This window comes from Ovis canadensis, chromosome 2, assembly GCF_042477335.2.
Source record: "Ovis canadensis isolate MfBH-ARS-UI-01 breed Bighorn chromosome 2, ARS-UI_OviCan_v2, whole genome shotgun sequence".
Classification (NCBI taxonomy): domain Eukaryota; kingdom Metazoa; phylum Chordata; class Mammalia; order Artiodactyla; family Bovidae; genus Ovis; species Ovis canadensis.
In genome coordinates, this window is record NC_091246.1 from 122,132,371 (window position 1) to 122,153,679 (window position 21,309).

Here is a 21,309-nt window from a genome sequence, read left to right on the forward strand (position 1 = left end):
GGCCACTGCTGAGTTTTCCAAATTTGCTGGCATATTGAGTGCAGCATTTTAACAGCATCATCTTTTAGGATTTGAGACCCCATGAGGTGAGGCAAAATTGTATATGAGGGGAGGGAAGAGGTTTGAGGTGCTCTGCATTTCCTTCTCATCTAACCGTTGTGAATAAAACTTCATCAAAGCCTTTACAAGAAAATATAGAAAGAAAAAAGTGATAGCAAGCACATAACAACATCAGATAAGTGTTCCAGTTGTCCTACCTGTCCCCCACAAAAGAACACGCATTGGGTTTTCTGTTCACCACTGCAAAGAGCCAGGGAGAGTCTGCCTTTTGAGGGGAAGGCAATGGGAATTGAGGGAAATTCTGACTGTACTTCTACAAACTAGCAACAAACAACTGGAAATTAAAATATATTGGGTTGGCCAAAAAGTTTGTTTAGCTTTTCTGCCTATGTTTCAGAAAATTCAGATGAACTTTTTGGCCATCACAATACATTTTAAACAGTTTTTAAAATATCATTTATCAAAGTATTAAAAAATGTCAAATACTTAGGGATAGAGCTAACAAATCACGTGTAAAATTTGTATGCTGAAAATCCCCAGACATTGGTGAGAGCAATTAAAGGGATCTAAAACTACAGAAAAATATAACATGTATGCTTTGGAAGACTCAACATTGTTAAGATGACAGTTCTTCCCAGATTGATCTGGATTCAAGGCAAAGCCATTAAGAGTGTGTATAGGCTTTTATGCAGAAATTAACAAGCTGATTCTAAAACTTATATTGAAAGATCTTGAGTAACCAAAACAATTTTGAAAAAAAAAAGTTGGAGGAATCTGACAACTAGCCTAAATATTTGCTATAAAGCTCCTATAATCAAGACATATAGCTAGATGCAGAGAACAGCAGAAGAGAATTGGCAGTCCAACCACTGATCCATCTATCAATTTTCAACCAACACGGCAAGCAATTCAATGTGGAAAGGAGAGTTTTTTCAACAAACAATGCTAGAACAACTGGACATCCTTATTTTTTAATGTATCATGATTCTTTCACCATATGAAAAAAAAGACATAAAACTAAAATGGAGCTGAACCAAACAGTAAAACTCATTAAAAAACAAACAAACAAAAAAAACCACAGGAGAAAAATGTTTGTGTTCCTGGATTAGGCAAAAAATGTTTTAAGTAACACCTCATAGGCCATAAATGAAAAAAAAGAATTATAAATTAGACTTTCACAAAATTGAAACCTGGTTTTAAAAGACATTGTTTTTAAAATATGAAAGAAAAGCTACAGACTGGGAGAAAATATTTTCAAAACATTTATCTGATAAAAGACATTTCCAGAATACATACAGAATGCTTATAACTTCATAACAAAAAAAAAATTCAATTTTTTTAATGGGCAAAATATTTGAACAGGCACACTACCAAAAACAGATATATGGATAGCAAACAAGCACACAGAAATGCACAGTGCCACTGCTCATTAGAGAAGTGTGCCAGTCTCCTGAGCTGCCGGAACGAGCGACTGATCAGGTGGCTTGAACAATTCTGGAGACCGGAAGTCCCAGATCAGGGAGCCAGAGAGTTAGTGTCTCGGGGCAGCTGTCCTGGGTGGTCCCTTGCAGCAGCTCCCTCTTCACTGGGTCCTCACCTCGGCTTTTTCTCTGTGTATGCACCTCCCTGGTGTCTTTCTTTCTTTCTTTCTTTTTTTAATTTTTTTGAGGTATAATTGACTTTTAACAGTATATTAGTTTCATTTGGTTACATTGTGAACTGATCACCACAATAAGTCTATCTAATATGTATCACCTTACATAATTATAAACATGGGTTTTTTTTTTTTCTGTGATGAGAACTTTTAAAATCTACTCTATTAACAGCTTTCAAAGATGCAGTATGGTCTTATTAACTGTAGTTATCATGCTGTATCTTACATGCCTACTACTTATTTATCTTATAATAGAAAGTTTGTAACTTCTGACCTCTTTCGGCCATATCTCCTCTAACGCCCACCCCATCTCTGACAACCAACAAGTTTGGTGTGTTTTGGCGGGGGGAGGGATGGTTCTTTTATTTTCTGTCTCACAAATAATGAGATCATGTTATATTTGTCTTTCTCTGGCTTATTTCACTTAGCATAATGCGCTTAATGGCCATCCATGCTGTCACAAAGAGTAAGATTTCGTTCTTGTTTGTGGTTCAACCACATTCCATTATGTGTATGTGTGTGTGTGACATTTTCTTTATTCTATTCTTTATTCTGTTGTTGGACATTTATTGCTTTTGTATGTTGGCTATCATACATGATGCATTGAACATGGGGTACATATATCTCTTAAAGTTAGTGTTTTCATGTTCCTAGGTAAACACCCTGAAGTGAAATTGCTGGTTCATATGGTAGTTCTTTTTTTAATCTTTTGAAGAATCTCCATACTGTTTTTCCATAATAGCTACACCAATTTATATTCCCACCAATGGTGCACTCCACATCCTCACCAACACTTGTTACTTCTTGCCTTTCCTTTTTTAAGATATCTTTTCCCTTTTTTGGCCACATCATAGCATATGGGACCTTAGTTCACAGACTGGGATCGAACCCAAGCAGTGGAAGCACAAAGTCCTAGCCACTGGATGCCCAAAAATTCTCTTCTTCTCTTTTTGACAAAAGCCATCCTAGCAGAGGAAACAGAGATCTTATTGCCAACATCTGGATCATAGAAAAAGCAAGGGAGTTCCAAAAAAACATCTACTTCTGCTTTGTTAACTATGAGGAAGCCTTTGACTGTGTGGATCACAACAAACTGTGGGAAATTCTTCAAGAGATGGGAATACCAGACCACCTGACCTGCCTCTTGAGAAATCTGTATGCAGATCAAGAAGCAAAAGCTAGAACTGGACATGAAACAGCAGACTGATTCCAAATAGGGAAAGGAGTACGTCAAAGCCTTTTATTGTCACCTTGCTTGTTTAACTTATATGCAGAGTATATCATGAGAAATGCTGGGCTGGATGAAGCACAAGCTGGAATCAAGATTATGGGAGAAATATCAATAACCTCAAATATGCGGATGACCCCACCCTTATGGCAGAAAGCAAAGAAGAACTAAAGAGCCTCTTGATGAACATGAAAGAGGAGAGTGAAAAAGTTGGCTTAAAACTCCACATTCAAAAAACTAAGATCATGGCATCTGGTCCCATCCCTTCATGGCAAATAGATGGGGAAACAATGGAAACAATAACAGACTTTATTTTCTTGGGCTTCAAAATCACTGCACATGGTGACTGCAGCCATGAAATTAAAAGACACTTACTCTTTGGAAGAAAACCTATGACCAACCTAGACAGCATATTAAAAAGCGGAGACATTTCTTTGCCAACAAAGGTCCGTCTAGTCAAAGCTATGGCTTTTCAAGCAGTCAGGTATGGATGTGAAAGTTGGGCCATAAAGAAAACTGAGCACTGAAGAATTGATGCTTTTGAATTATGGTGTTGAAGAAGAGTCTTAAGAGTCCTTTGGAGTGTAAGGATATCAAACCAGTCAATCCTAAAGGAAATCAGTCCTGAATATTCATTGGAAGGACTGATGCTGAAGCTGAAACTGCAATATTTGGCCACCTGATGTGAAGAACTGACTCACTGAAAAAGACCCTGATGCTGGGAAAGATTGAAGGTGGGAGGAGAAGGGGATGACAGAAGATAAGATGGTTGGATGGCATTGCTGACGTGATGGACATGAGCATGAGCATGCTCTGGGAGTTGGTGAATGGATGTGGAAGTCTGGCATGCTGCAGTCCATGGGGCTGCAGAGTGTCAGACAAGACTGAGCAACTGAACTGAACTCAACAGGTGTGAGGTTGTCAACTTAAAAAAAAAATACGCAACGTGAGAGTTGAAGTTAAGTTTTATTTGGGGCAATATGAGGACTGCAGCCTGGGAGACAGCACCTCAGATAGCTCTGAGAAACTCTTCCAAAGAGGTAGAGGGGAAAGACAGTATATATATGATTTTGGTAAAGGGTGAGTACATGCAATCAAGCACGTTTATTTTTTACAAAGTTTCTTCTTGTCTCATGAACTTCTGCTAGTCATGAGAAATAGTTGTCATCATGAAGGATTTCAGTTCTTTCCTAAATATGAGATATAAGAACTGGGCTTATAAAACCAGCTCCTGAGAATATCTGTGTATCTGAAGACCTGTCCTGCCAGTTTTCTGGGAGCACAGAGTGCCTTATTTCTGCTCTCTCCTTCAGGGTGCGTTGAAGATCAGCAACAGCACAAGAGTTAATCCTTGCAGAGATAGATGGCAAATACTCCTGGCAAGTGACAGTTTGTGGTTAATAGAGCTGCCTCATGGTAATAAATTCAACCATATTTTGGGAGGCATTTCATCCTGCATTGCAGAAGCCACATGCTCAGGTCTCACAAAGATTTCTCAGACACGCCATTGAATGTGCTATTATTGGACTAGGTCTTACCAACAGGAATCAAAGGGCTCTGACTAACCTGTCTTACTTAAACTGTTATAGTTCAGGAAAAATTCTCTCTTGTTGTGTCTTCTCATATCTAGAGTTACACTATTATAATCATTGGTTACATAGAAAACTATGTATTTGATCAACTGCTTCACATTGCCTAGTCATCATTATTTTTGTTGGAGTTTCAGTCACACATTTGGTAATGCAAGGAACAACAATCTTGTAAAACAGGCAAAGTACAAATAGCACAGCAATATTATTAAAGCCATAAGTAAGAATTAAGCTGAGAACTTTGATTAGGTTGTCCCAGTCTATTCTCAGGTCATCTGACTTAGACAATTCTGTACCAATCCTTATCTTTCAGGGAAATTAAATTGGCACTGTCCATAAGGTCCCCAGTCCAATTTCCTAGTGTTTGTCCATAAGGTCCCCAGTCCAATTTCCTAGTGTTGGGAAATTTCCTATGCTGGTTATCTTTAGTATAGTTTAATCATTCCCAAGATAAAGGAGGATTTTAAATCTTAAATGACCACAGCCTGGTGTTAACCACATAAATCCATCCCATAATTGTGGGAGGTTTTATTCCTTGGCTGAATTTTTGCTTGTTGCTCTGATTGAGCTTGAGTAACTTAGAGGAAAACTCATATAATAGCCATGGTCAGAGCAGGCATTATTAATTGGCCAGATGAGAGGATCCCACTTAGTAATATTAAAGGTAACCTGAACAGGACTGAACTTTCTTTCTTCTAAAATAAAAATTTTTGAGTCATCCAATTAGAGCCTTGGAGTGGAAAAATTCACCAAGGTAACCTAGAAGTACTAGACACAGGTCATTGGCCACAACCCAACAATGGGATTGATTTTTTAAACTAGCAAATTATTGTGTCCATGATAGAAAAGAATTTGATTTATATGCAAAGGTCTAAGAAGTCAAGAGAAGGAAATGGTAACCCACTCCAGTATTCTTGCCTGGAGAATCCCATGGACAGAGGAGCCTGGCAGACTACAGTGTATGGAGTCACAAAAGTTAGACACGACTTAGCGACTAAACCAACCAACCAACCAAGAAGTCAAGAAGGTATTATAAATGATCATATGAATCAGGTCCAACATCTTGGATAAGCTGTCTACTTCTGATAGTCTTCTTTTTGCCCTGGTGTAGGTGTAACATCCTGTGTTTGAGCATTGTTTTAAGGTGATTGTGAGGCCAGCCGTCCTTGTTAGTCCAGTGTAGGGGCCTTTAGAAGCTGGGATTAGTCCCAGAGTCAGTTTCCCTATCAGTCAAGAGTACCTGAAGAAGTCCTTCCATCCAGGTTAGAGAGAGTCTTTTAAACCGTATCCTTTCCAGTATGCAGATTATGGGGCATATGATCTTCATGCAAAGATAACTGAGATAAGCTTCAGAAACAAAGCTTAGAGTGCACTTTTAATGATTCAATTAACTTGACATTAATAGGGCATCACAGCAAAGAACTATCTGGAAAGTGAGTCAGTAAATACATGCCTCCATTCACAAAACTGAGATTTAACTTTCATTGAAACAATCTTTTTCTCTCTCAAATTACATTCATTTCACTAAATATATTCAATTAACACTAATTTGTTACAAAATAAGTTGGTCTCAAAAAAATCCTTGGGCTGATAATGTATATAATCATAACTGATCATAGACCTTTCTGCTTTGCTGAAACTTTTTTAAAGAGTCTCAGACTGATCGTTAAAAAATAAGAACTTCTCAGAACTAGGAAAGTTATGGCAAAGGCTTATCACAGGTTTAGCCTAATGGGTCTAGGTGAATTCCTCCCTTCTCAAGGTCCTCAAAATACCTGGAGATTTCTGTACTGATGAGGTAAGCCTTCCTTCCTAAGTTATCTGATAAAGCTGCTGGAAACCTAAGAGTTTATAATCTCTGGAGGGAATGATAGAGAAAAAAGGACAAGTGTTTCTGTTTACAAAAATTTAATTTACCAAATTACTATTAGGTCATAATTAGTTTGAAGGGAAGGTTTCCTTATACCTGTAAAACACAGATTCAAACTAGCAATTTTTCAGACAAAAACCATAAAAATTATAAAGCATAATCACTAGTTCATTCAGCCCTTTTGTTAACCTTTGTGAAATCATCAGATTTCCCATTAGAATCCTTTAATTTCTTACCCAGTTCAGCATTATGGTCTGAAGTCAGAAACGTGTATTTATCCAAAAGTCCTTTCTATAAATTTTCTTGAAGAGGAAGCATTTTTACAAATGCCCATCAGAATAAAACCATAACTCTCTGTAATGACAAAAGACTTAAGGCATGTTTAAAATCTGAAACTTTGTTACTGCTGTGACAACACTTTATGTTAGTAACTAGAATTATGACTGATAACATTTTATCAGAACATATCAGAATTTTAGGAACTCCATATAATTTCTAGGATATCTATATTAGTAATATTTACCATACCATATAACCTGAGGAGATTTATTATTCATTTGACAATACTTTCCATGCAATTCAACATACCAAATGAATCTAATTAGATTAATATCTCTCTTTGGGATGTTTCAGAGGCGCTTTGAAGCATCCCAGAGTCAGAGTTCAAAAAGATTTCATTAGAATGTGATTTTTAGGAAGTTTTGTTAAAGAATATTGAAAGGATTTAGAACACTCAGTCAGCTAGGATCATACATCACTTGTGAAACAATACTTATTCACTTAGCCAAAGTAGCAATAAAAGATTTCAAAGGCAAATACAGATCATTTAAGAGGTAAACAGACATAAAATCTATTATCATAGACAGCTCCACAACTGAAGAAAGCTTGTACCATTTACAGATAGAAAAGTCAAATTCAAGTTTTGTGCCAGTTTACCTTGAAATTCATTTACTCAATTAAATTTATTTTAATGTTGGTCAAAACGGACAATGCACAAAACTCGTTTTCTCAGGGTTCACTTTCCACAAAATCTGTATCATTTTCTTTATTCATAATTTTATTTTCCCATTCAGAAAAAGATACCTATAAGTCAGACATACTTCCTTTTCCCTTAACAAAATGCATTTCCATTCCTCATACCGTCTTTTCTAAAGACACACATCCTACTTCCTTGAGCAACCGTGAACTATCCTTTATATTAGCATTCTATAGATTGGTGAACATAAATACCAGTGGCCATTTCTAAAAACATTTGCTTTCCTATAGAGAACATCTCAGGATGGCACCAAATATTATTCATTAATAGTTCAAAATCTCTTTAGTTTTTCTGTAAGAGGAAGCTAGTGTTCAGTAATCAATGTTTTAGAATCTTATTTTATTTGGAATGATCTATCTATTCAATAAACTTCCATTACTCAGTTTAGAACAACCCTTAGAAATTCAAGTTACCCAAATCTGGAAATACTATTTTAGACAGACATTCCTAAACTATAATTATACTTAATACAGTTTGTCTAAAAGCTCTTATCTCATTTACATTTTCTTCCCTTAAAACTTTCTTCACTCAAGTGAATTTCCTTGCTGACAAACTTGTAGCAGACATAACATATTAAACCTAGGCACAACGAAAATGTTACGCTTAATATTAATGACTCTTAGAGGTGCCTACATTAAATAAATCAACAAACAAATGTTAAATCAGTTCAGTTCAGTCACTCAGTCATGTCCGACTCTTTGTGACCTCATGAATCGCAGCATGCCAGGCTTCCCTGTCCATCACCAACTCCCGGAGTTCACTCAAACTCATGTCCATCGAGTCGGTGATGCCATCCAGACATCTCATCCCTCTGTCGTCCCCTTCTCCTCCTGCCTTCAATCCTTCCCAGCATCAGAGTCTTTTCCAATGAGTCAACTCTTCGCATGAGGTGGCCAAAGTACTGGAGTATCAGCTTTAGCATCATTCCTTCCAATGAACACCCAGGACTGATCTCCTTTAGAATGTACTGATTGGATCTTCTTGCAGTCCAAGGGACTCTCAAGAGTCTTCCCCAACACCACAGCATCAATTCTTTGGCGCTCAGCTTTCTTCACAGTCCAACTCTCACATCCATACATGACTACTAGAAAAACCATAGCCTTGACTAGACGGACCTTAGTTGGCAAAGTAATGTCTCTGCTTTTGAATATGCTATCTAGGTTGGTCATAACTTTTCTTCCAAGGAGTAAGTGTCTTAATTTCATGGCTGCAGTCACCATCTGCAGTGATTTTGGAGCTCAAAAAAATAAAGTCTGACAGTTTCCACTGTTTCCCCATCTATTTCCCATGAAGTGATGAGACCAGATGCTATGATCTTAGTTTTCTGAATGTTGAGCTTAAAGACAACTTTTTCACTCTCCCCTTTCACTTTCAAGAGGCTTTTTAGTTCCTCTTCACTTTCTGCCATAAGGGTGGTGTCATCTGCATATCTGAGGTTATTGATATTTCTCCCAGCAATCTTGATTCCAGCTTGTGTTTCTTCCAGTCCAGCGTTTCTCATGAGGTACTCTGCATATGTTAAATAAGCAGGGTGACAATATACAGCCTTGTGGTACTCCTTTTCCTATTTGGAAATAGTCTGTTGTTCCATGTCCAGTTCTAACTGTTGCTTCCTGGTCTGCATATAGGTTTCTCAAGAGGCAGGTCAGGTGGTCTGTTATTCCCAACTTTTCCAGAATTTTCCACAGTTTATTGTGGTCCACACAATCAAAGTCTTTGGCATAGTCAATAAAGCAGAAATAGATGTTTTTCTGGAACTCTCTTGCTTTTTCCATGATCCTGAGGATGTTGGCAATTTGATCCCTGGTTCCTCTGCCTTTTCTGAACATTTCCTAGTTCATGTGAACCTGAAATTCATTTAGGTTAATTCTCTTGTATTTAGAATTGTTGGATTTGTAAGCTCACTTACTCTTCTTAGCTCATTTATAAATTAACCTCAGTAATATATTCCAAACACAAATACACATACTGAAAGTGAAAGTCACTCAGTCATGTCTGACTCTTTGCGACCCCATGGACTGTACAGTCCCTGGAATTGTCCAGGTCAGAATACTGGAATGGGTAGACTTTCCCTTCTCCAGGGGATATTCCCAAGCCAGGGATCGAACCCAGGTCTCCTGCATTGTGGGAGGATTTTTTACCAGCTAAGCCACAAGGGAAGCCCGAGAATACCCGAGCGGGTAGCCTATCCCTTCTCCAGCAGATCTTCCCAACCCAGGAATCAAACTGGGGTCTTCTGCATTGCAGGCAGATTCTTTACCAATTGAGCTATGAGGGAAGCCCTTTTATCCTTTCCCTTCTCCAGGGGATCTTCCCAACCCAGGGACTGAACCCAGGTCTCCCACACAGACATACACATATCCAGACAGAATGTGAGATCTAGTTTCATTTTCTACACTTAGCCATGAATCAGATATCACAGTATAAAATATACTAATTGTAAATCACACTTGGAATAAATTTGAAAGGCTTCATTACCATTTTATTACCTTCTGTTTCAGGGATTCAGTTCAGTTCAGTTCAGCTCAGCTGTGTCTCACTTTTTGTGATCCCATGAACTGCAACACACCAGGCTTCCTGTCCATTACTAGCTATTAGAACTTGCTCAAACTCATGTCCATCAAGTTGGTGATGCCATACAACCATCTCATTCTCTGTCATCCCCTTTTCCTCCTGCCTTCAATCTTTCCCAGCATCAGGGTTTTTCCCAGTGAGTCAGTTCTTCACATCAGGTGGCGAAATATTGGAGTTTCGTCTTCAGCATCAGTTCTTCCAATGAATATTCAGGACTGATTCCCTTTAGGATTGATTGGTTTGATATCCTTGCAGTCCAAGGGACTCTGAAGAGTCTTCTCCAACACCACAGTTCAAAAGCATCAATTCTTTAGTGCTCAGCTTTCTTTATAGTCCAACTCACATCCATACACGACTACTGGAAAAACCATAGCTTTGACTAGATGGACATTTGCTGACAAAGTAATGTCTCTACATTTTGATATGATGTCTAGGTTGGTCATAACTTTCTTCCAAGGAACAAGCATCTTTTAATTTCATGGCTGCACTCACCATCTGCAGTGATTTTGAAGCCCAAGAAAATAAGGTCTGTCATTGTTTCCATTGTTTCCCCATCTATTTGCCATGAAGGGATGGGACTGGATGCTGTAATCTTTGTTTTTTGAATGTTGAGTTTTAAGCCAACTTTTTCACTCTCCACTTTCACTTTCATCAAGAGGCTCTTTAGTTCTTCTTTACTTTCTGCCATAAGGGTGGTGTCATCTGAATATCTGAGGTTATTGATAGTTCTCCTATAATCTTGATTCCAGCTTGTGTTTCATCCAGCCCAGCATTTCTCATGATGTACTCTGTATAGAAGTTAAATAAGCAGGGTGACAGTATAGAGACTTGACATACTCCTTTTGCTATTTGGAACCAGTCTGTTGTTCCATGTCCAGTTCTAACTGCTGCTTCTTGATCTGCATACAGATTTCTCAAGAGGCAGGTCAGGTGGTCTGGTATTCCCATCTCTTTCAGAATTTCCCATTTTGTTGTGATCCACACAAAGGCTTTAGTGTAGTCAATAAAGCAGAAGTAGATATTTTTCTGGAACTCTCTTGATTTTTCTGTGATCCAACAGATGTTGGCAATTTGATCTCTGGTTCCTCTGCCTTTCATAAATCCAGCTTAAACATCTGGAAGTTCATGGTCCATGTATTGCTAAAGCCTGGCTTGGAGAATTTGGGATTTTCAAAAATTAGCTGGTCTAGATAAGATAAGTGATCCTGAGAGATCTGGTCTCAAAGCATAGTGAGTAAGGTCAGGTTCTTCTAGTAGGAGTTATTCCCTCAGGGCAAGAACTCTAAAGAGATTTTTTTTTTTTCTCTAAGCTATCTTAGACTGAGATACCAAAGTAAGCATTCCATTTAGCCTGTTTGATCTGACAGCCAGCTTTTTCTATTAATAAACATGTTCACAAAAATATGAATTTTTGAATATCAGAAGAACCCCAATTTGGCTATTTTAGGTTGAGATCCCCTTCAGTATAATTTCCCCCAATAAGTAGGTACTTGCAAGTATAATTTTGTATGCACATAACCATGGCTGGAGTGTTAGCAGCTGCTTTCTGATTTCCCTTGTTTCTGTGTTTGAGAGGATCTATTTCCCATTTTGGGTTTCCCTGGTGCCTCAGAGGGTGAAGTATCTACCTTCAAAGAGGGAGAGCCAGGTTCAATCCCTGGGTCAAAAAGATCCACTGGAGAAGGCAATGGCAACCCACTCCAGTACTCTTACCTGGAAAATTCCATGGATGGAGCAGCCTGGTAAGATATACAGTTCATGGGATCACAAAGAGCAGCACATGACTGAGCAACTTCACTTCTCATTTCCCATTTTAGAGCTTCCTGGTAGCTCTCAGCTGGTAAAGAATCCACCTACAATGCAGGAGACCCTGTTTCAATTCCTGGGTTGGGAAGATCAGCTAGAGAATGGATAGGCTACCCACTCCAGTATTCTTGGGCTTCCCTGGTGACTCAGTTGGTAAAGAATTGAGAGGGTAACAGGCTGGAAGGCTAGGGGTCTCCAAATGGAAGAAAGAGGCTGCAAGTGTCAGATGTTTTTTATCTCTTCCTTAAGCAGCAGGAAGAAACAAACTACAAGTGTAACATTTTTTCTCTACACAAAATTAAAAGCAGGTTTCTCTTACAATTCTGCATTGCCATGATGACACCTGGTTCCACCTGAAGTTAACTTTTCTCAAACCTTGAGCTAACCAATTCATTTTTCTTATGGAAATGTTTTTCTTAAGCTATGTTAATGAACTGTGTATTACCCTTAGACTATGTTTTTCTTCAAGCTGGTTGGGTCTAAGACTCAGAACCAACCTGACAAATGAATATGTTTTATTCATATAATTGTTCTTCTAATCTGTTAATGAAACTATGTATTTGCTTGGAAACCTGCCTTTCTTCAAGATTCATGTCCATCGTTTTATGGCCCGAGACAACTCACCTTGTGCCAATGTTATCTCAAAATGCATGTTGTGTGTGAGGTGCCAGATACGAGTCTTTGAGTTTTAAGACATTCCCTTTCACTAATTAGCAGCCTGCTAGTAGCTATATAACATCTGGCTAAAAGTAGCAGGGGGGCACTCTTTCTGCTCCCTTCTGCTGTCTGTGTCAGAAGCTTTCCCTACCTGTTTTATACTTTAATACAACTTTAATACACAAAAGCTCTGAGCAATTAAGCCTCATCACTGGCCCTGGATTTAATTCCTCTCCTCTGGAGGCCAAGAATCCTGGCATATTTCATGGCTCAGTAACATTTCAGAATCCACCTGCAATACAGGAGACCTGGGTTCAATCCCTGGGCTGGACGATCCCCTGGATGAGGGCATGGCAACCCACTCCAGTATTCTTGCCTGGAGAATCCCCATGGACAGAGGAGCCTGGCAGGGCTGTAGTCCATGGGTTGCAAAGAGTGGGACATAACTGAGTGACTAAGCACATACATTTCCTATTTTAAGTCAAATTTCTCAAGGATAAAACTTACCCTCCACTTTTATCCCAACAAATTCTATTAAGGCAGCCAAACTGAGGAAAAGTATTATATCAGCCTCTTACCTAACTACTCAGCACAGACAACTCAGTTTCCTACAACTGAGCAAATGTGGTGTTTCTCAGCTGAGCCAGTGACACCGAGTGACACCGAGTGAGTGGGTATGCCTTGGTGTATTTCAACTGGCCCCCCACAGTGTCTTTCAGCTGGGATGGGGCAGGTAACCTGCTCCACTGCCAAATAAAACTCAGGATCTCAACCAATACAGGAGATCCAAGAACCGGAAGAGCCTTACCCAGATTTGTCTGCACTCCCTGAGAAGGCAGACGGGCACAAGGGGCTGCTGCTGGTACCAACATTCTGGTTCCTTGTAGAGTTGGTGAAGGAGGGAAGTCTTCTCTGAGACAGTTCATCATTTGTGTACCTGTTGATTTTTTTAAAAATGCACAATGTGAGAATTGCAAGTTAAGTTTTATTTGGGGCAATATGAGGACTGAAGTCTGGGAGACAGGATCTCAGATAGCTCTGAGAAGCTGTTCTAAAGAAGTAGGGGGAAGGACAGTATATATGTAATTTTGGTAAAGGAAGAGTATATGCAATCAAGCACATTTATTTTTCAGAAAATGTCTGCTGGTCTTGTGAAGCTTCTACTAATCATGAGAAATAGTCATCACCATGGATTTTAATGTTTTTCTAGATAGGAGGAGATACAAGAACTGGGCTTATAAAGCTCCTGAGAATATCTAAAGACCTGTCCAGCCAATTTTCTGGGAGCACAGGGTGCCTCATTTCTGCAAGTCACCCTGAACTCCTCCAGGCAGTGTTGGAGGTCAGTAGCAGCACATGGTTTAACCCTTGTAGAGGCAGATGGCAAGCACTTGTGGCAAGTGCCAGCTTATGGTTGTGATTTTGATTTGCGTTTCTCTAGTGATTAGCAAGGTTGAGTACCTTTTCGTGTGCCTGCTGGCCATCTGTACCTCCTCTCTGGACCTGGTGTCTCTTTGTGTCCAAATTTCCTCTTCTTACAAGGGCATCAGTGAGACTGGATTCGGGCCCAAATCATTTCTGTGATTACTTTAAAGGTTCCTCACCAAATGCAATCACATTCTGAAGTACTGAAAGTTAGGAATTTAACATATGAATTGTGTGTGGGGAGGGTGCATGCAATTCCATTCATAACAGGAAATGAAATTAAAACTACGGTGAAATATCACAACATACCCACTAAATGGCTAAAATTACAAAGAGTAACCAAATCAAATTCTAGCAAGAATGAGGAGCAACTGGAACTCTCATACAGTGTTAGGGGGAATGCAAAATGGTACAGCCCCCTTGGAGAAGACTTTGACAGCTATTTATAATGTTATACATACCCTTATCATACAACCCAGCATTTCCACTTCATTTCGCTGCATTTACTCAAAAGTAAGAAAAGCATATATCCACACAAAGATTATTCATAATAACCCAAATGAAAGCTTTCCAAATGTCCAGCAACTATCGAAACAAACATTTGTGATGCAGGCAAACAATGGAATACTATGCATCAATGTAAATGAATAAAATACTGGATGGCAATGGCATGGATGAATCTCACAAATGTTTTTAGTGAAATTATAACTGAAATTTATAAATGAAAGGAATGAAAAGAAAAGTGAAAGTACTTAAGTTTACTTTTAAGTGACATTCTAGAAAAGGTAAAATACAGGGAATAAATCAGGTCAATGGTTGTCAGGGGCTGGAGTGGGAGGAGGGAATTGATTGCAAAGGGCTGCAAAGGAACTTTGGGGAGGGTGATAGAAATGTTCTATATCTTGTTTGTGGTAGTGGTTATATGACTGTATATACTTGTCAAAACCCAGTGAAGTATACATTTTAAAGGGATGGACTTTAAGGAAACTATACACTAATTACTCTGATTTCTAAGAATAAGAAAGTTGAAATAAGATACACTTGGTACGTTATACTTGCATAAATAATGATAATAATAGCTACAAGTTTAACTAGTCAGATGTCCAACACACCAAGGTTAGAAAAATAATGGCAAAATGGAACCAAAAACAAGAAAGGAAACAACAGCAATAAGTACAAAATTAGTGGAATAGAAAATAAATATAAAACCCAAAAGTTGTTTCATTGAGATAGTTAATAAAATAGACAAATTTCTGCCAAGCATAATACAAAATTTTGAAAGGAGACATAAATAAAATCAGGATCGATCATAAATACAAATAGAGCAAAAATCTAAAAATAGAAAAGCAAATTAATAATTTACAAAGTCTTAGACAAATAAAACTTACCAAATAGACTTAAAAAGAATAAAAAGCCCAAAGAAAACCTGTATCACTAAAAAAATTAAAATACTAGTTTAAAATCTTCTCTAGAAAAAATCAGCAGGCCCAGATGATACTAAAGAGTCCCCAGCACAAAATTCAAGTGAAGCCCCTGCGTCATGAAGAGACAGCAGTATACAGAGTTGGGGGAGGTGGCAGGGGGCAGTTTGCACCGGGCCCCCCAGGTGGCTGGGGCCAGGGGTGGTGCCCATGTGGCTGGGGCTCGGTGGGAATGTGTCCCCATCACCCCTCAGGCCTCAGTAAGGATTCTGGTCTTGTCCCTGGGAACAAGACCACAGATATCTTTAAAGAGGATGAGATGCTCAGGTAATGATTTGGTAACTGGTAGGAAAGGGATTGGGCCAGTCAAGGGTGGAGACAGGGGCAGGGCAACCAGAGAACTAGTGCTGACCTGGCCAGAGGTGGCTGTGCAGTGGACAGAGGGGCCCAGTGCCCCCTCTCTCCCCTGAAATGTCCACCACCAGGGATACCAAAGGTCCAAAACCAGGTGAACTAGGAGGAAGAGTGAGCATGGCTAATGGAAAAAACTGGACCACTAAGGAACATCTTCCAGTAGAGGCATGAACACCAAAGATGTCCTCTGCACAGAGTGAACCCACAGGAAGTGTCAGCTGCTGCCTGCTGGTATAGGGCAAGGGGGAGAGGTCTCTCCTGCCCAGGGGCAGATCCAGCTACAATGGGCTTGAAACACAAGAAACTCAACTATGAGAAGACAATCTACTTTCCTTTATGCCTGCTCTGGGCTCCGAATATGTGATCAGGAATGCATTCCTCTAATATGCATCTGAGTACTCATTCCCAAAAATAACCATTTTCAAGGTGACAAAAATTAAAGCTCAGAGATGTTCAGTGACTTGTCCCAGTTTCTCAAGTGCTAAATAGAGGAGCTGGATGTCTCATGTGTCCAAAGCTCCTCCCATAATATCACATAGGGCACCAAGCTTCTCTCCAGAGAATCAGAACCAATAGGCAATATATAGAGAGAGAGATAGAGGGAGAGAGATTTATTATAAATAATTAATTCATGATTATGGGGGCTTCCCTCATAGCTCAGTTGGTTAAGAATCCACCTGCAATGTGGGAGACCTGAGTTTGATCCCTGGGTTGGGAATATCCCCTGGAGAAGGGAAAGGCTACCCACTCCAGTATTCTGGCCTGGAGAATTCCACGGACTATGTAGTCCAAGGGGTTGCAAACAGTAAGACATGACTGAGTGATTTTCACTTTCACATTCATGATTATGGAGGCTATCAAGTCCAAAATCTGCAGAGTGAAAACTGCTAAAGAACCAAGAAAAGGTGATGTTCCAATTCCATGGCTACCAAGCAGGAAGAATTCTCTTTTGGGAGGGAGAGTCGACATTTTGTTCTATTCAGGCCTTCAGCTGAATGCACAAGGCCCATGTGCATTATGGGGAAGGAAACAGCAGCCACTCCAGTATTTGCGCCTGGAAAATCTCATGGACAAAGAAGCCTGGTGAGCTACAGTCACAAAGAGTCAGACACGACTAAGCACACACACATGCACACGCACACATGTGCATTACAGAGGGTGTGTGTGTGTGTGTGTGTGTGTGTGTGTGTGTGTGTGTACACTAAATAGCATCAGTAGCATCTGACTCTTTGCAACCCTGTGGACTGTAGCCTGCCAGACACCGCTGTCCATGGGATTCTCCAGGCAAGATTACTAGACTGGGTTGCCATGCTCTCGTCCAGGGGATCTTCCTGACCCAGGGGTCGAACCCACATCTCTTATGTCTCCTGCATTGGCAGGCAGGTTCTTTACCACTAGAGCCAGCTGGGAAGTCCTATTACAGAGATCAATCTGCTTTAATTTCATCCAAACACACCCTCAACAGAAGCACAGAATTGTATTTGACCAAATATCTAGGTACCTAGACCAAATAACTATGTCCCAGCCAAGTTGGCATAACCTTATCCATCACACATAACTTCTCAAAAACAATCTTAAATGAATATGTGAAGACTTGCTTATTTGGAAAATAGTTAACGTAACTTGAAAAGCTGCATTTTTTCTCAAAGAACCAAGTTTTTCAGTCTTACACTTTCTTCCATGAAACCTTTACCTAGTCAGATTCTGAAAAATTTAGAAATCAAATAATAATCCCACAAAATCTGGACAGTAGCTTCCTATTGCTCAATCCATGAAGAGAGCTTCTACTCCAGAGGGAAATAAAAAGACAGTTTCCAAGGCCTTTGGCAGCATCAACAAAGAACCTGCTAATTACAAGCTATTCATGCAGTTGACTGAAGGCAGCAGGGTTGTGATAATTGTTAGCTTTGCTTGCCATGCATGTGACCCCCTTTGGAGACAGGGTGCCAGTCTCCCTAGGCTGAGGCCTGCTTGATACTCAGAAGACAGTTCTTGCTCTGAACATCCCAGAAAACTATATTGTTCCGTATCCACAGTAAACCAAACTGGCTCTTCTTCTGGGGAATCCTGTGAACTTTGCGAAAGTCCCTGTTGTTGTTGGTCACTCGGTCATGTCTTACTCTTTGTGATCCCATGGACTGCAGCACGCCAGGCTCCCCTGTCCTTCACTATATCCTGGAGTTTGCTCAAATTCATGTCCACTGAGTCAGTAATGCCACCCAACCATCTCGTTCTCTGTTATCCCATTCTCCTTCTGCCTTCAATCTTTTCGAGTCAGTCTTTCCTAATGAGTTGACCCTTCGCATCAGGTGGCCAAAGTATTGGAGCTTCAGCATCAGCCCTTCCAATGAATATTCAGTGTCGATTAGGATTCCTTTAGGATTGACAGAGGTCCCAAAGGGGTCCCTGTGACCACAGAGAAATACTGCAAAAGAGACAGCATGAATCCTAGAAGGAAAGAGAGTTGTGTCTGCCCATGGCCCTTGTAAAGTGACATCTAGGGAGGTGAAACTCAACTGGGATGTTGAGCAAGGTCTTAATCATTTCAGATCGTGGATACTGAGCTGTGAAGGAAGAGGGCAAATGGGTGGGCTTAAAGGACAGAAGCCTCAGTAGGAGATGGCAGCCCGTGGGAGGAAGCAAGGCAGGCTGTCAGCAAGCAAAGGTCTATCATTAGGATAATTATTATTATTCGTTAAACATCTAGGAAATGCCAACCATGTGCAAGCTATTGTCATAGCTCAAGTCGTAGAATTAGATTCAAGGCCTCCATAAAATCCCCCTATCCAACTGGGCAGGATGAAAGCAGCCTATGTCCCTGTGCTCCAGGATTGTGTGGGGAGGCAAGGACACACCGCTGGAGTAGAACCCAGCCGCACGCACCCAGAGAGCTTTCTCTCTCCAGGGACTTGGAAGCTGGTCATATTGGGCTGTCTCATCTTTGGCCAAGGTCTTCAGATGACTCACATATGGACACTTCAAGGTAGCAGCTGGGTGGGGCCATACCAGCTGCCCAACTCCCGTCAACATCCAGTGGTCAGGGCACAATTCTGGTTGGTCAGATCCTTGCCAATGGCAGAGGTTTGAGAAACAGCCAGTCCTTATCTACAAGAACCATCCAGTTGTGGAGGAAGCTTTCCATCTTGATCTACATGTATGCTTGAGTTATAAGTAGAGTTTAAGAAATGACATTGGCCTGTGAGAAAAAGCGAAAGTGAAAGTCACTCAGTTGTGTCCAACTCTTTGCAATCCATGGACTGAATTCTCCAGGCCAGAATACTAGAGTGGGTAGCCTTTCCCTTCTTCAGAGGATCTTCCCAACCCAGGGATCAAACCCCAGTTTCCCACGTTGCAGGCAGATTCTTTACCAGCTGAGCCACAATGGAAGCCCAAAAATACTGAAATGGGTAGCCTATCCCTTCTCAAATGGATCTTCCCAACCCAGGAATCAAACTGGGGTCTCCTGCATTGGCCTGTGAAGGGGGCTTCAAAAGGCTGAATGCTGGCCTCCTCATCCCAGCCTCCCTCCTGCTGTGGTCTGCTGCACAGGCTTAAGGGCCCACAGTATCCAGAGGCTCTAAGGGAGGCTCAGGGTAACCCCCTCCCCAAAAAGAGCAGGCAACTTGATTGCCAACAGTCTAATGCAGATGATATAGGAAATCTGTAGCTTGGAGGGGACATTAGTTCATTTCCAGCATTTAGCTATAAAACATAAACTGAGTTATGATGTAGTAGGTTGCAAGCATATTCACACTGGCCTCCATTAAATCATTTAAGGTTAAGAAATATACGGGATTCTGAGAGCATGTATTCCCCTAACCAATTTCACACACTGGCCATTTGTCAAATCTGCAAGTTCAGTTCAGTTCAGTTCAATCACTCAGTCATGTCCAACTCTTTGTGTTCCCAAGGACTGCAGCACTCCAGGCCTCCCTGTCAATCACCAACTCCCGAAGTTTACCCAAACCCATGTCCATTGAGTTGGTGATGCCATCCAACCATCTCATCCTCTGTCGTCCCCTTCTCCTTCTGCCTTCAGTCTTTCCCAGCATCAGGGTCTTTTCCAATGAGGTAGCTTTTTGCATCAGGTGGCTAAAGTATTGGAACTTCAGCATCAGTCCTTCCAATGAATATTCAGGACTAATTTCCTTTATGATGGACTGGTTGGATCTCCTTGCAGTCCAAGGGACTCTCGAGAGTCTTTTCCAACACAACATTTCAAAAGCATCAATTCTTTGGCACTCAGCTTTCTCTCGGAGAAGGCAATGGCATCCCACTCCAGTACTCTCGCCTGGAAGACCCCATGGACGGAGGAGCCTGGTGGGCTACAATCCATGGGGTTGCACAGAGTTGGACACGACTGAGGGACTTCACTTTCACGTTTCACTTTCATGCATTGGAGAAGGAAATGGCAACCCACTCCAGTGTTCTTGCTTGGAGAATCCCAGGGATGGGAGAGCCTGGTAGGCTGCTGTCTATGAGGTCGCACAGAATCGGACACTTCTGAAGCGACTTAGCAGCAGCAGCAGCTTTCTCTATAGTCCAACTCTCACATCCATACATGACTACTGGAAAAACCATAGTTTTGACTAGATGGACCTTTGTTGGCAAAGTAATGTCTCTGCTTTTTAATACGCTCTCTAGGTTGGTCATAACTTTTCTTCCAAAGAGTAAGTGTCTTTTAATTTCATGGCTGTAGTCACCATCTGCAGTGATTTTGGAGCCCCCAAAATAAAGTCTGTCACTGTTTCCAGTTTCCCATTTATTGACGAACCAGACACTATGATGTTAGTTTTCTGAATGTTGAGTTTTAAGTCAACATTTTCACTCTCCTCTTTCACTTTCATCAAGAGGCTCTTTAGTTCTTCTTCACTTTCTGCCATAACGGTGATATCATCTGCGTATCTGAAGTTACTGATATTTCTCCCAGCAATCTTGATTCCAGCTTGTGCTTCATCCAGCCCAGAGTTTCTCATGATGTACTCTGCATATAAGTTAAATAAGCATAGTGACAGTATGCAGCCTTGATGTACTCCTTTCCTGATTTGGAACCAGTCTGTTATTCCATGTCCAGTTCTAACTGTTGCTTCTTGACCTGCATGCAGATTTCTCAGGAGGCAGGTCAGGTGGTCTGGTAATCCCATCTCTTTAAGAATTTTCAGGGAAGACTGACTGAAAACCACAATCACAGAAAACTAACCAATCTGATCACATGGACCACAGCCTTGTCTAACTCACTGAAACTTCGAGCCATGCCATGTAGGGCAATCCAAGACGGGTGAGTCTGACAAAACGTGGTCCACTGGAGAAGGGAATGGCAAACCACTTCAGTATTCTTGCTTTGAGAGCCCCATGAACAGTATGAAAAGGCAAAAAGACAAGACACTGAAAGATGAACTCCCCAAATCTGCAAGGGCATTCCTAAATCAAGGCAAATGCACACTGTGGAATGATCTTTTTGGTGTCTTGGTCATGGCCCAGTTCATCTGGGGCAGGAAGAGGGGGTCTGGATGGCCCGTGAGGTGACCATCTCTGCAGGACAGCACATGCTTAGGTGTCTGTCATGCAGTGGCCG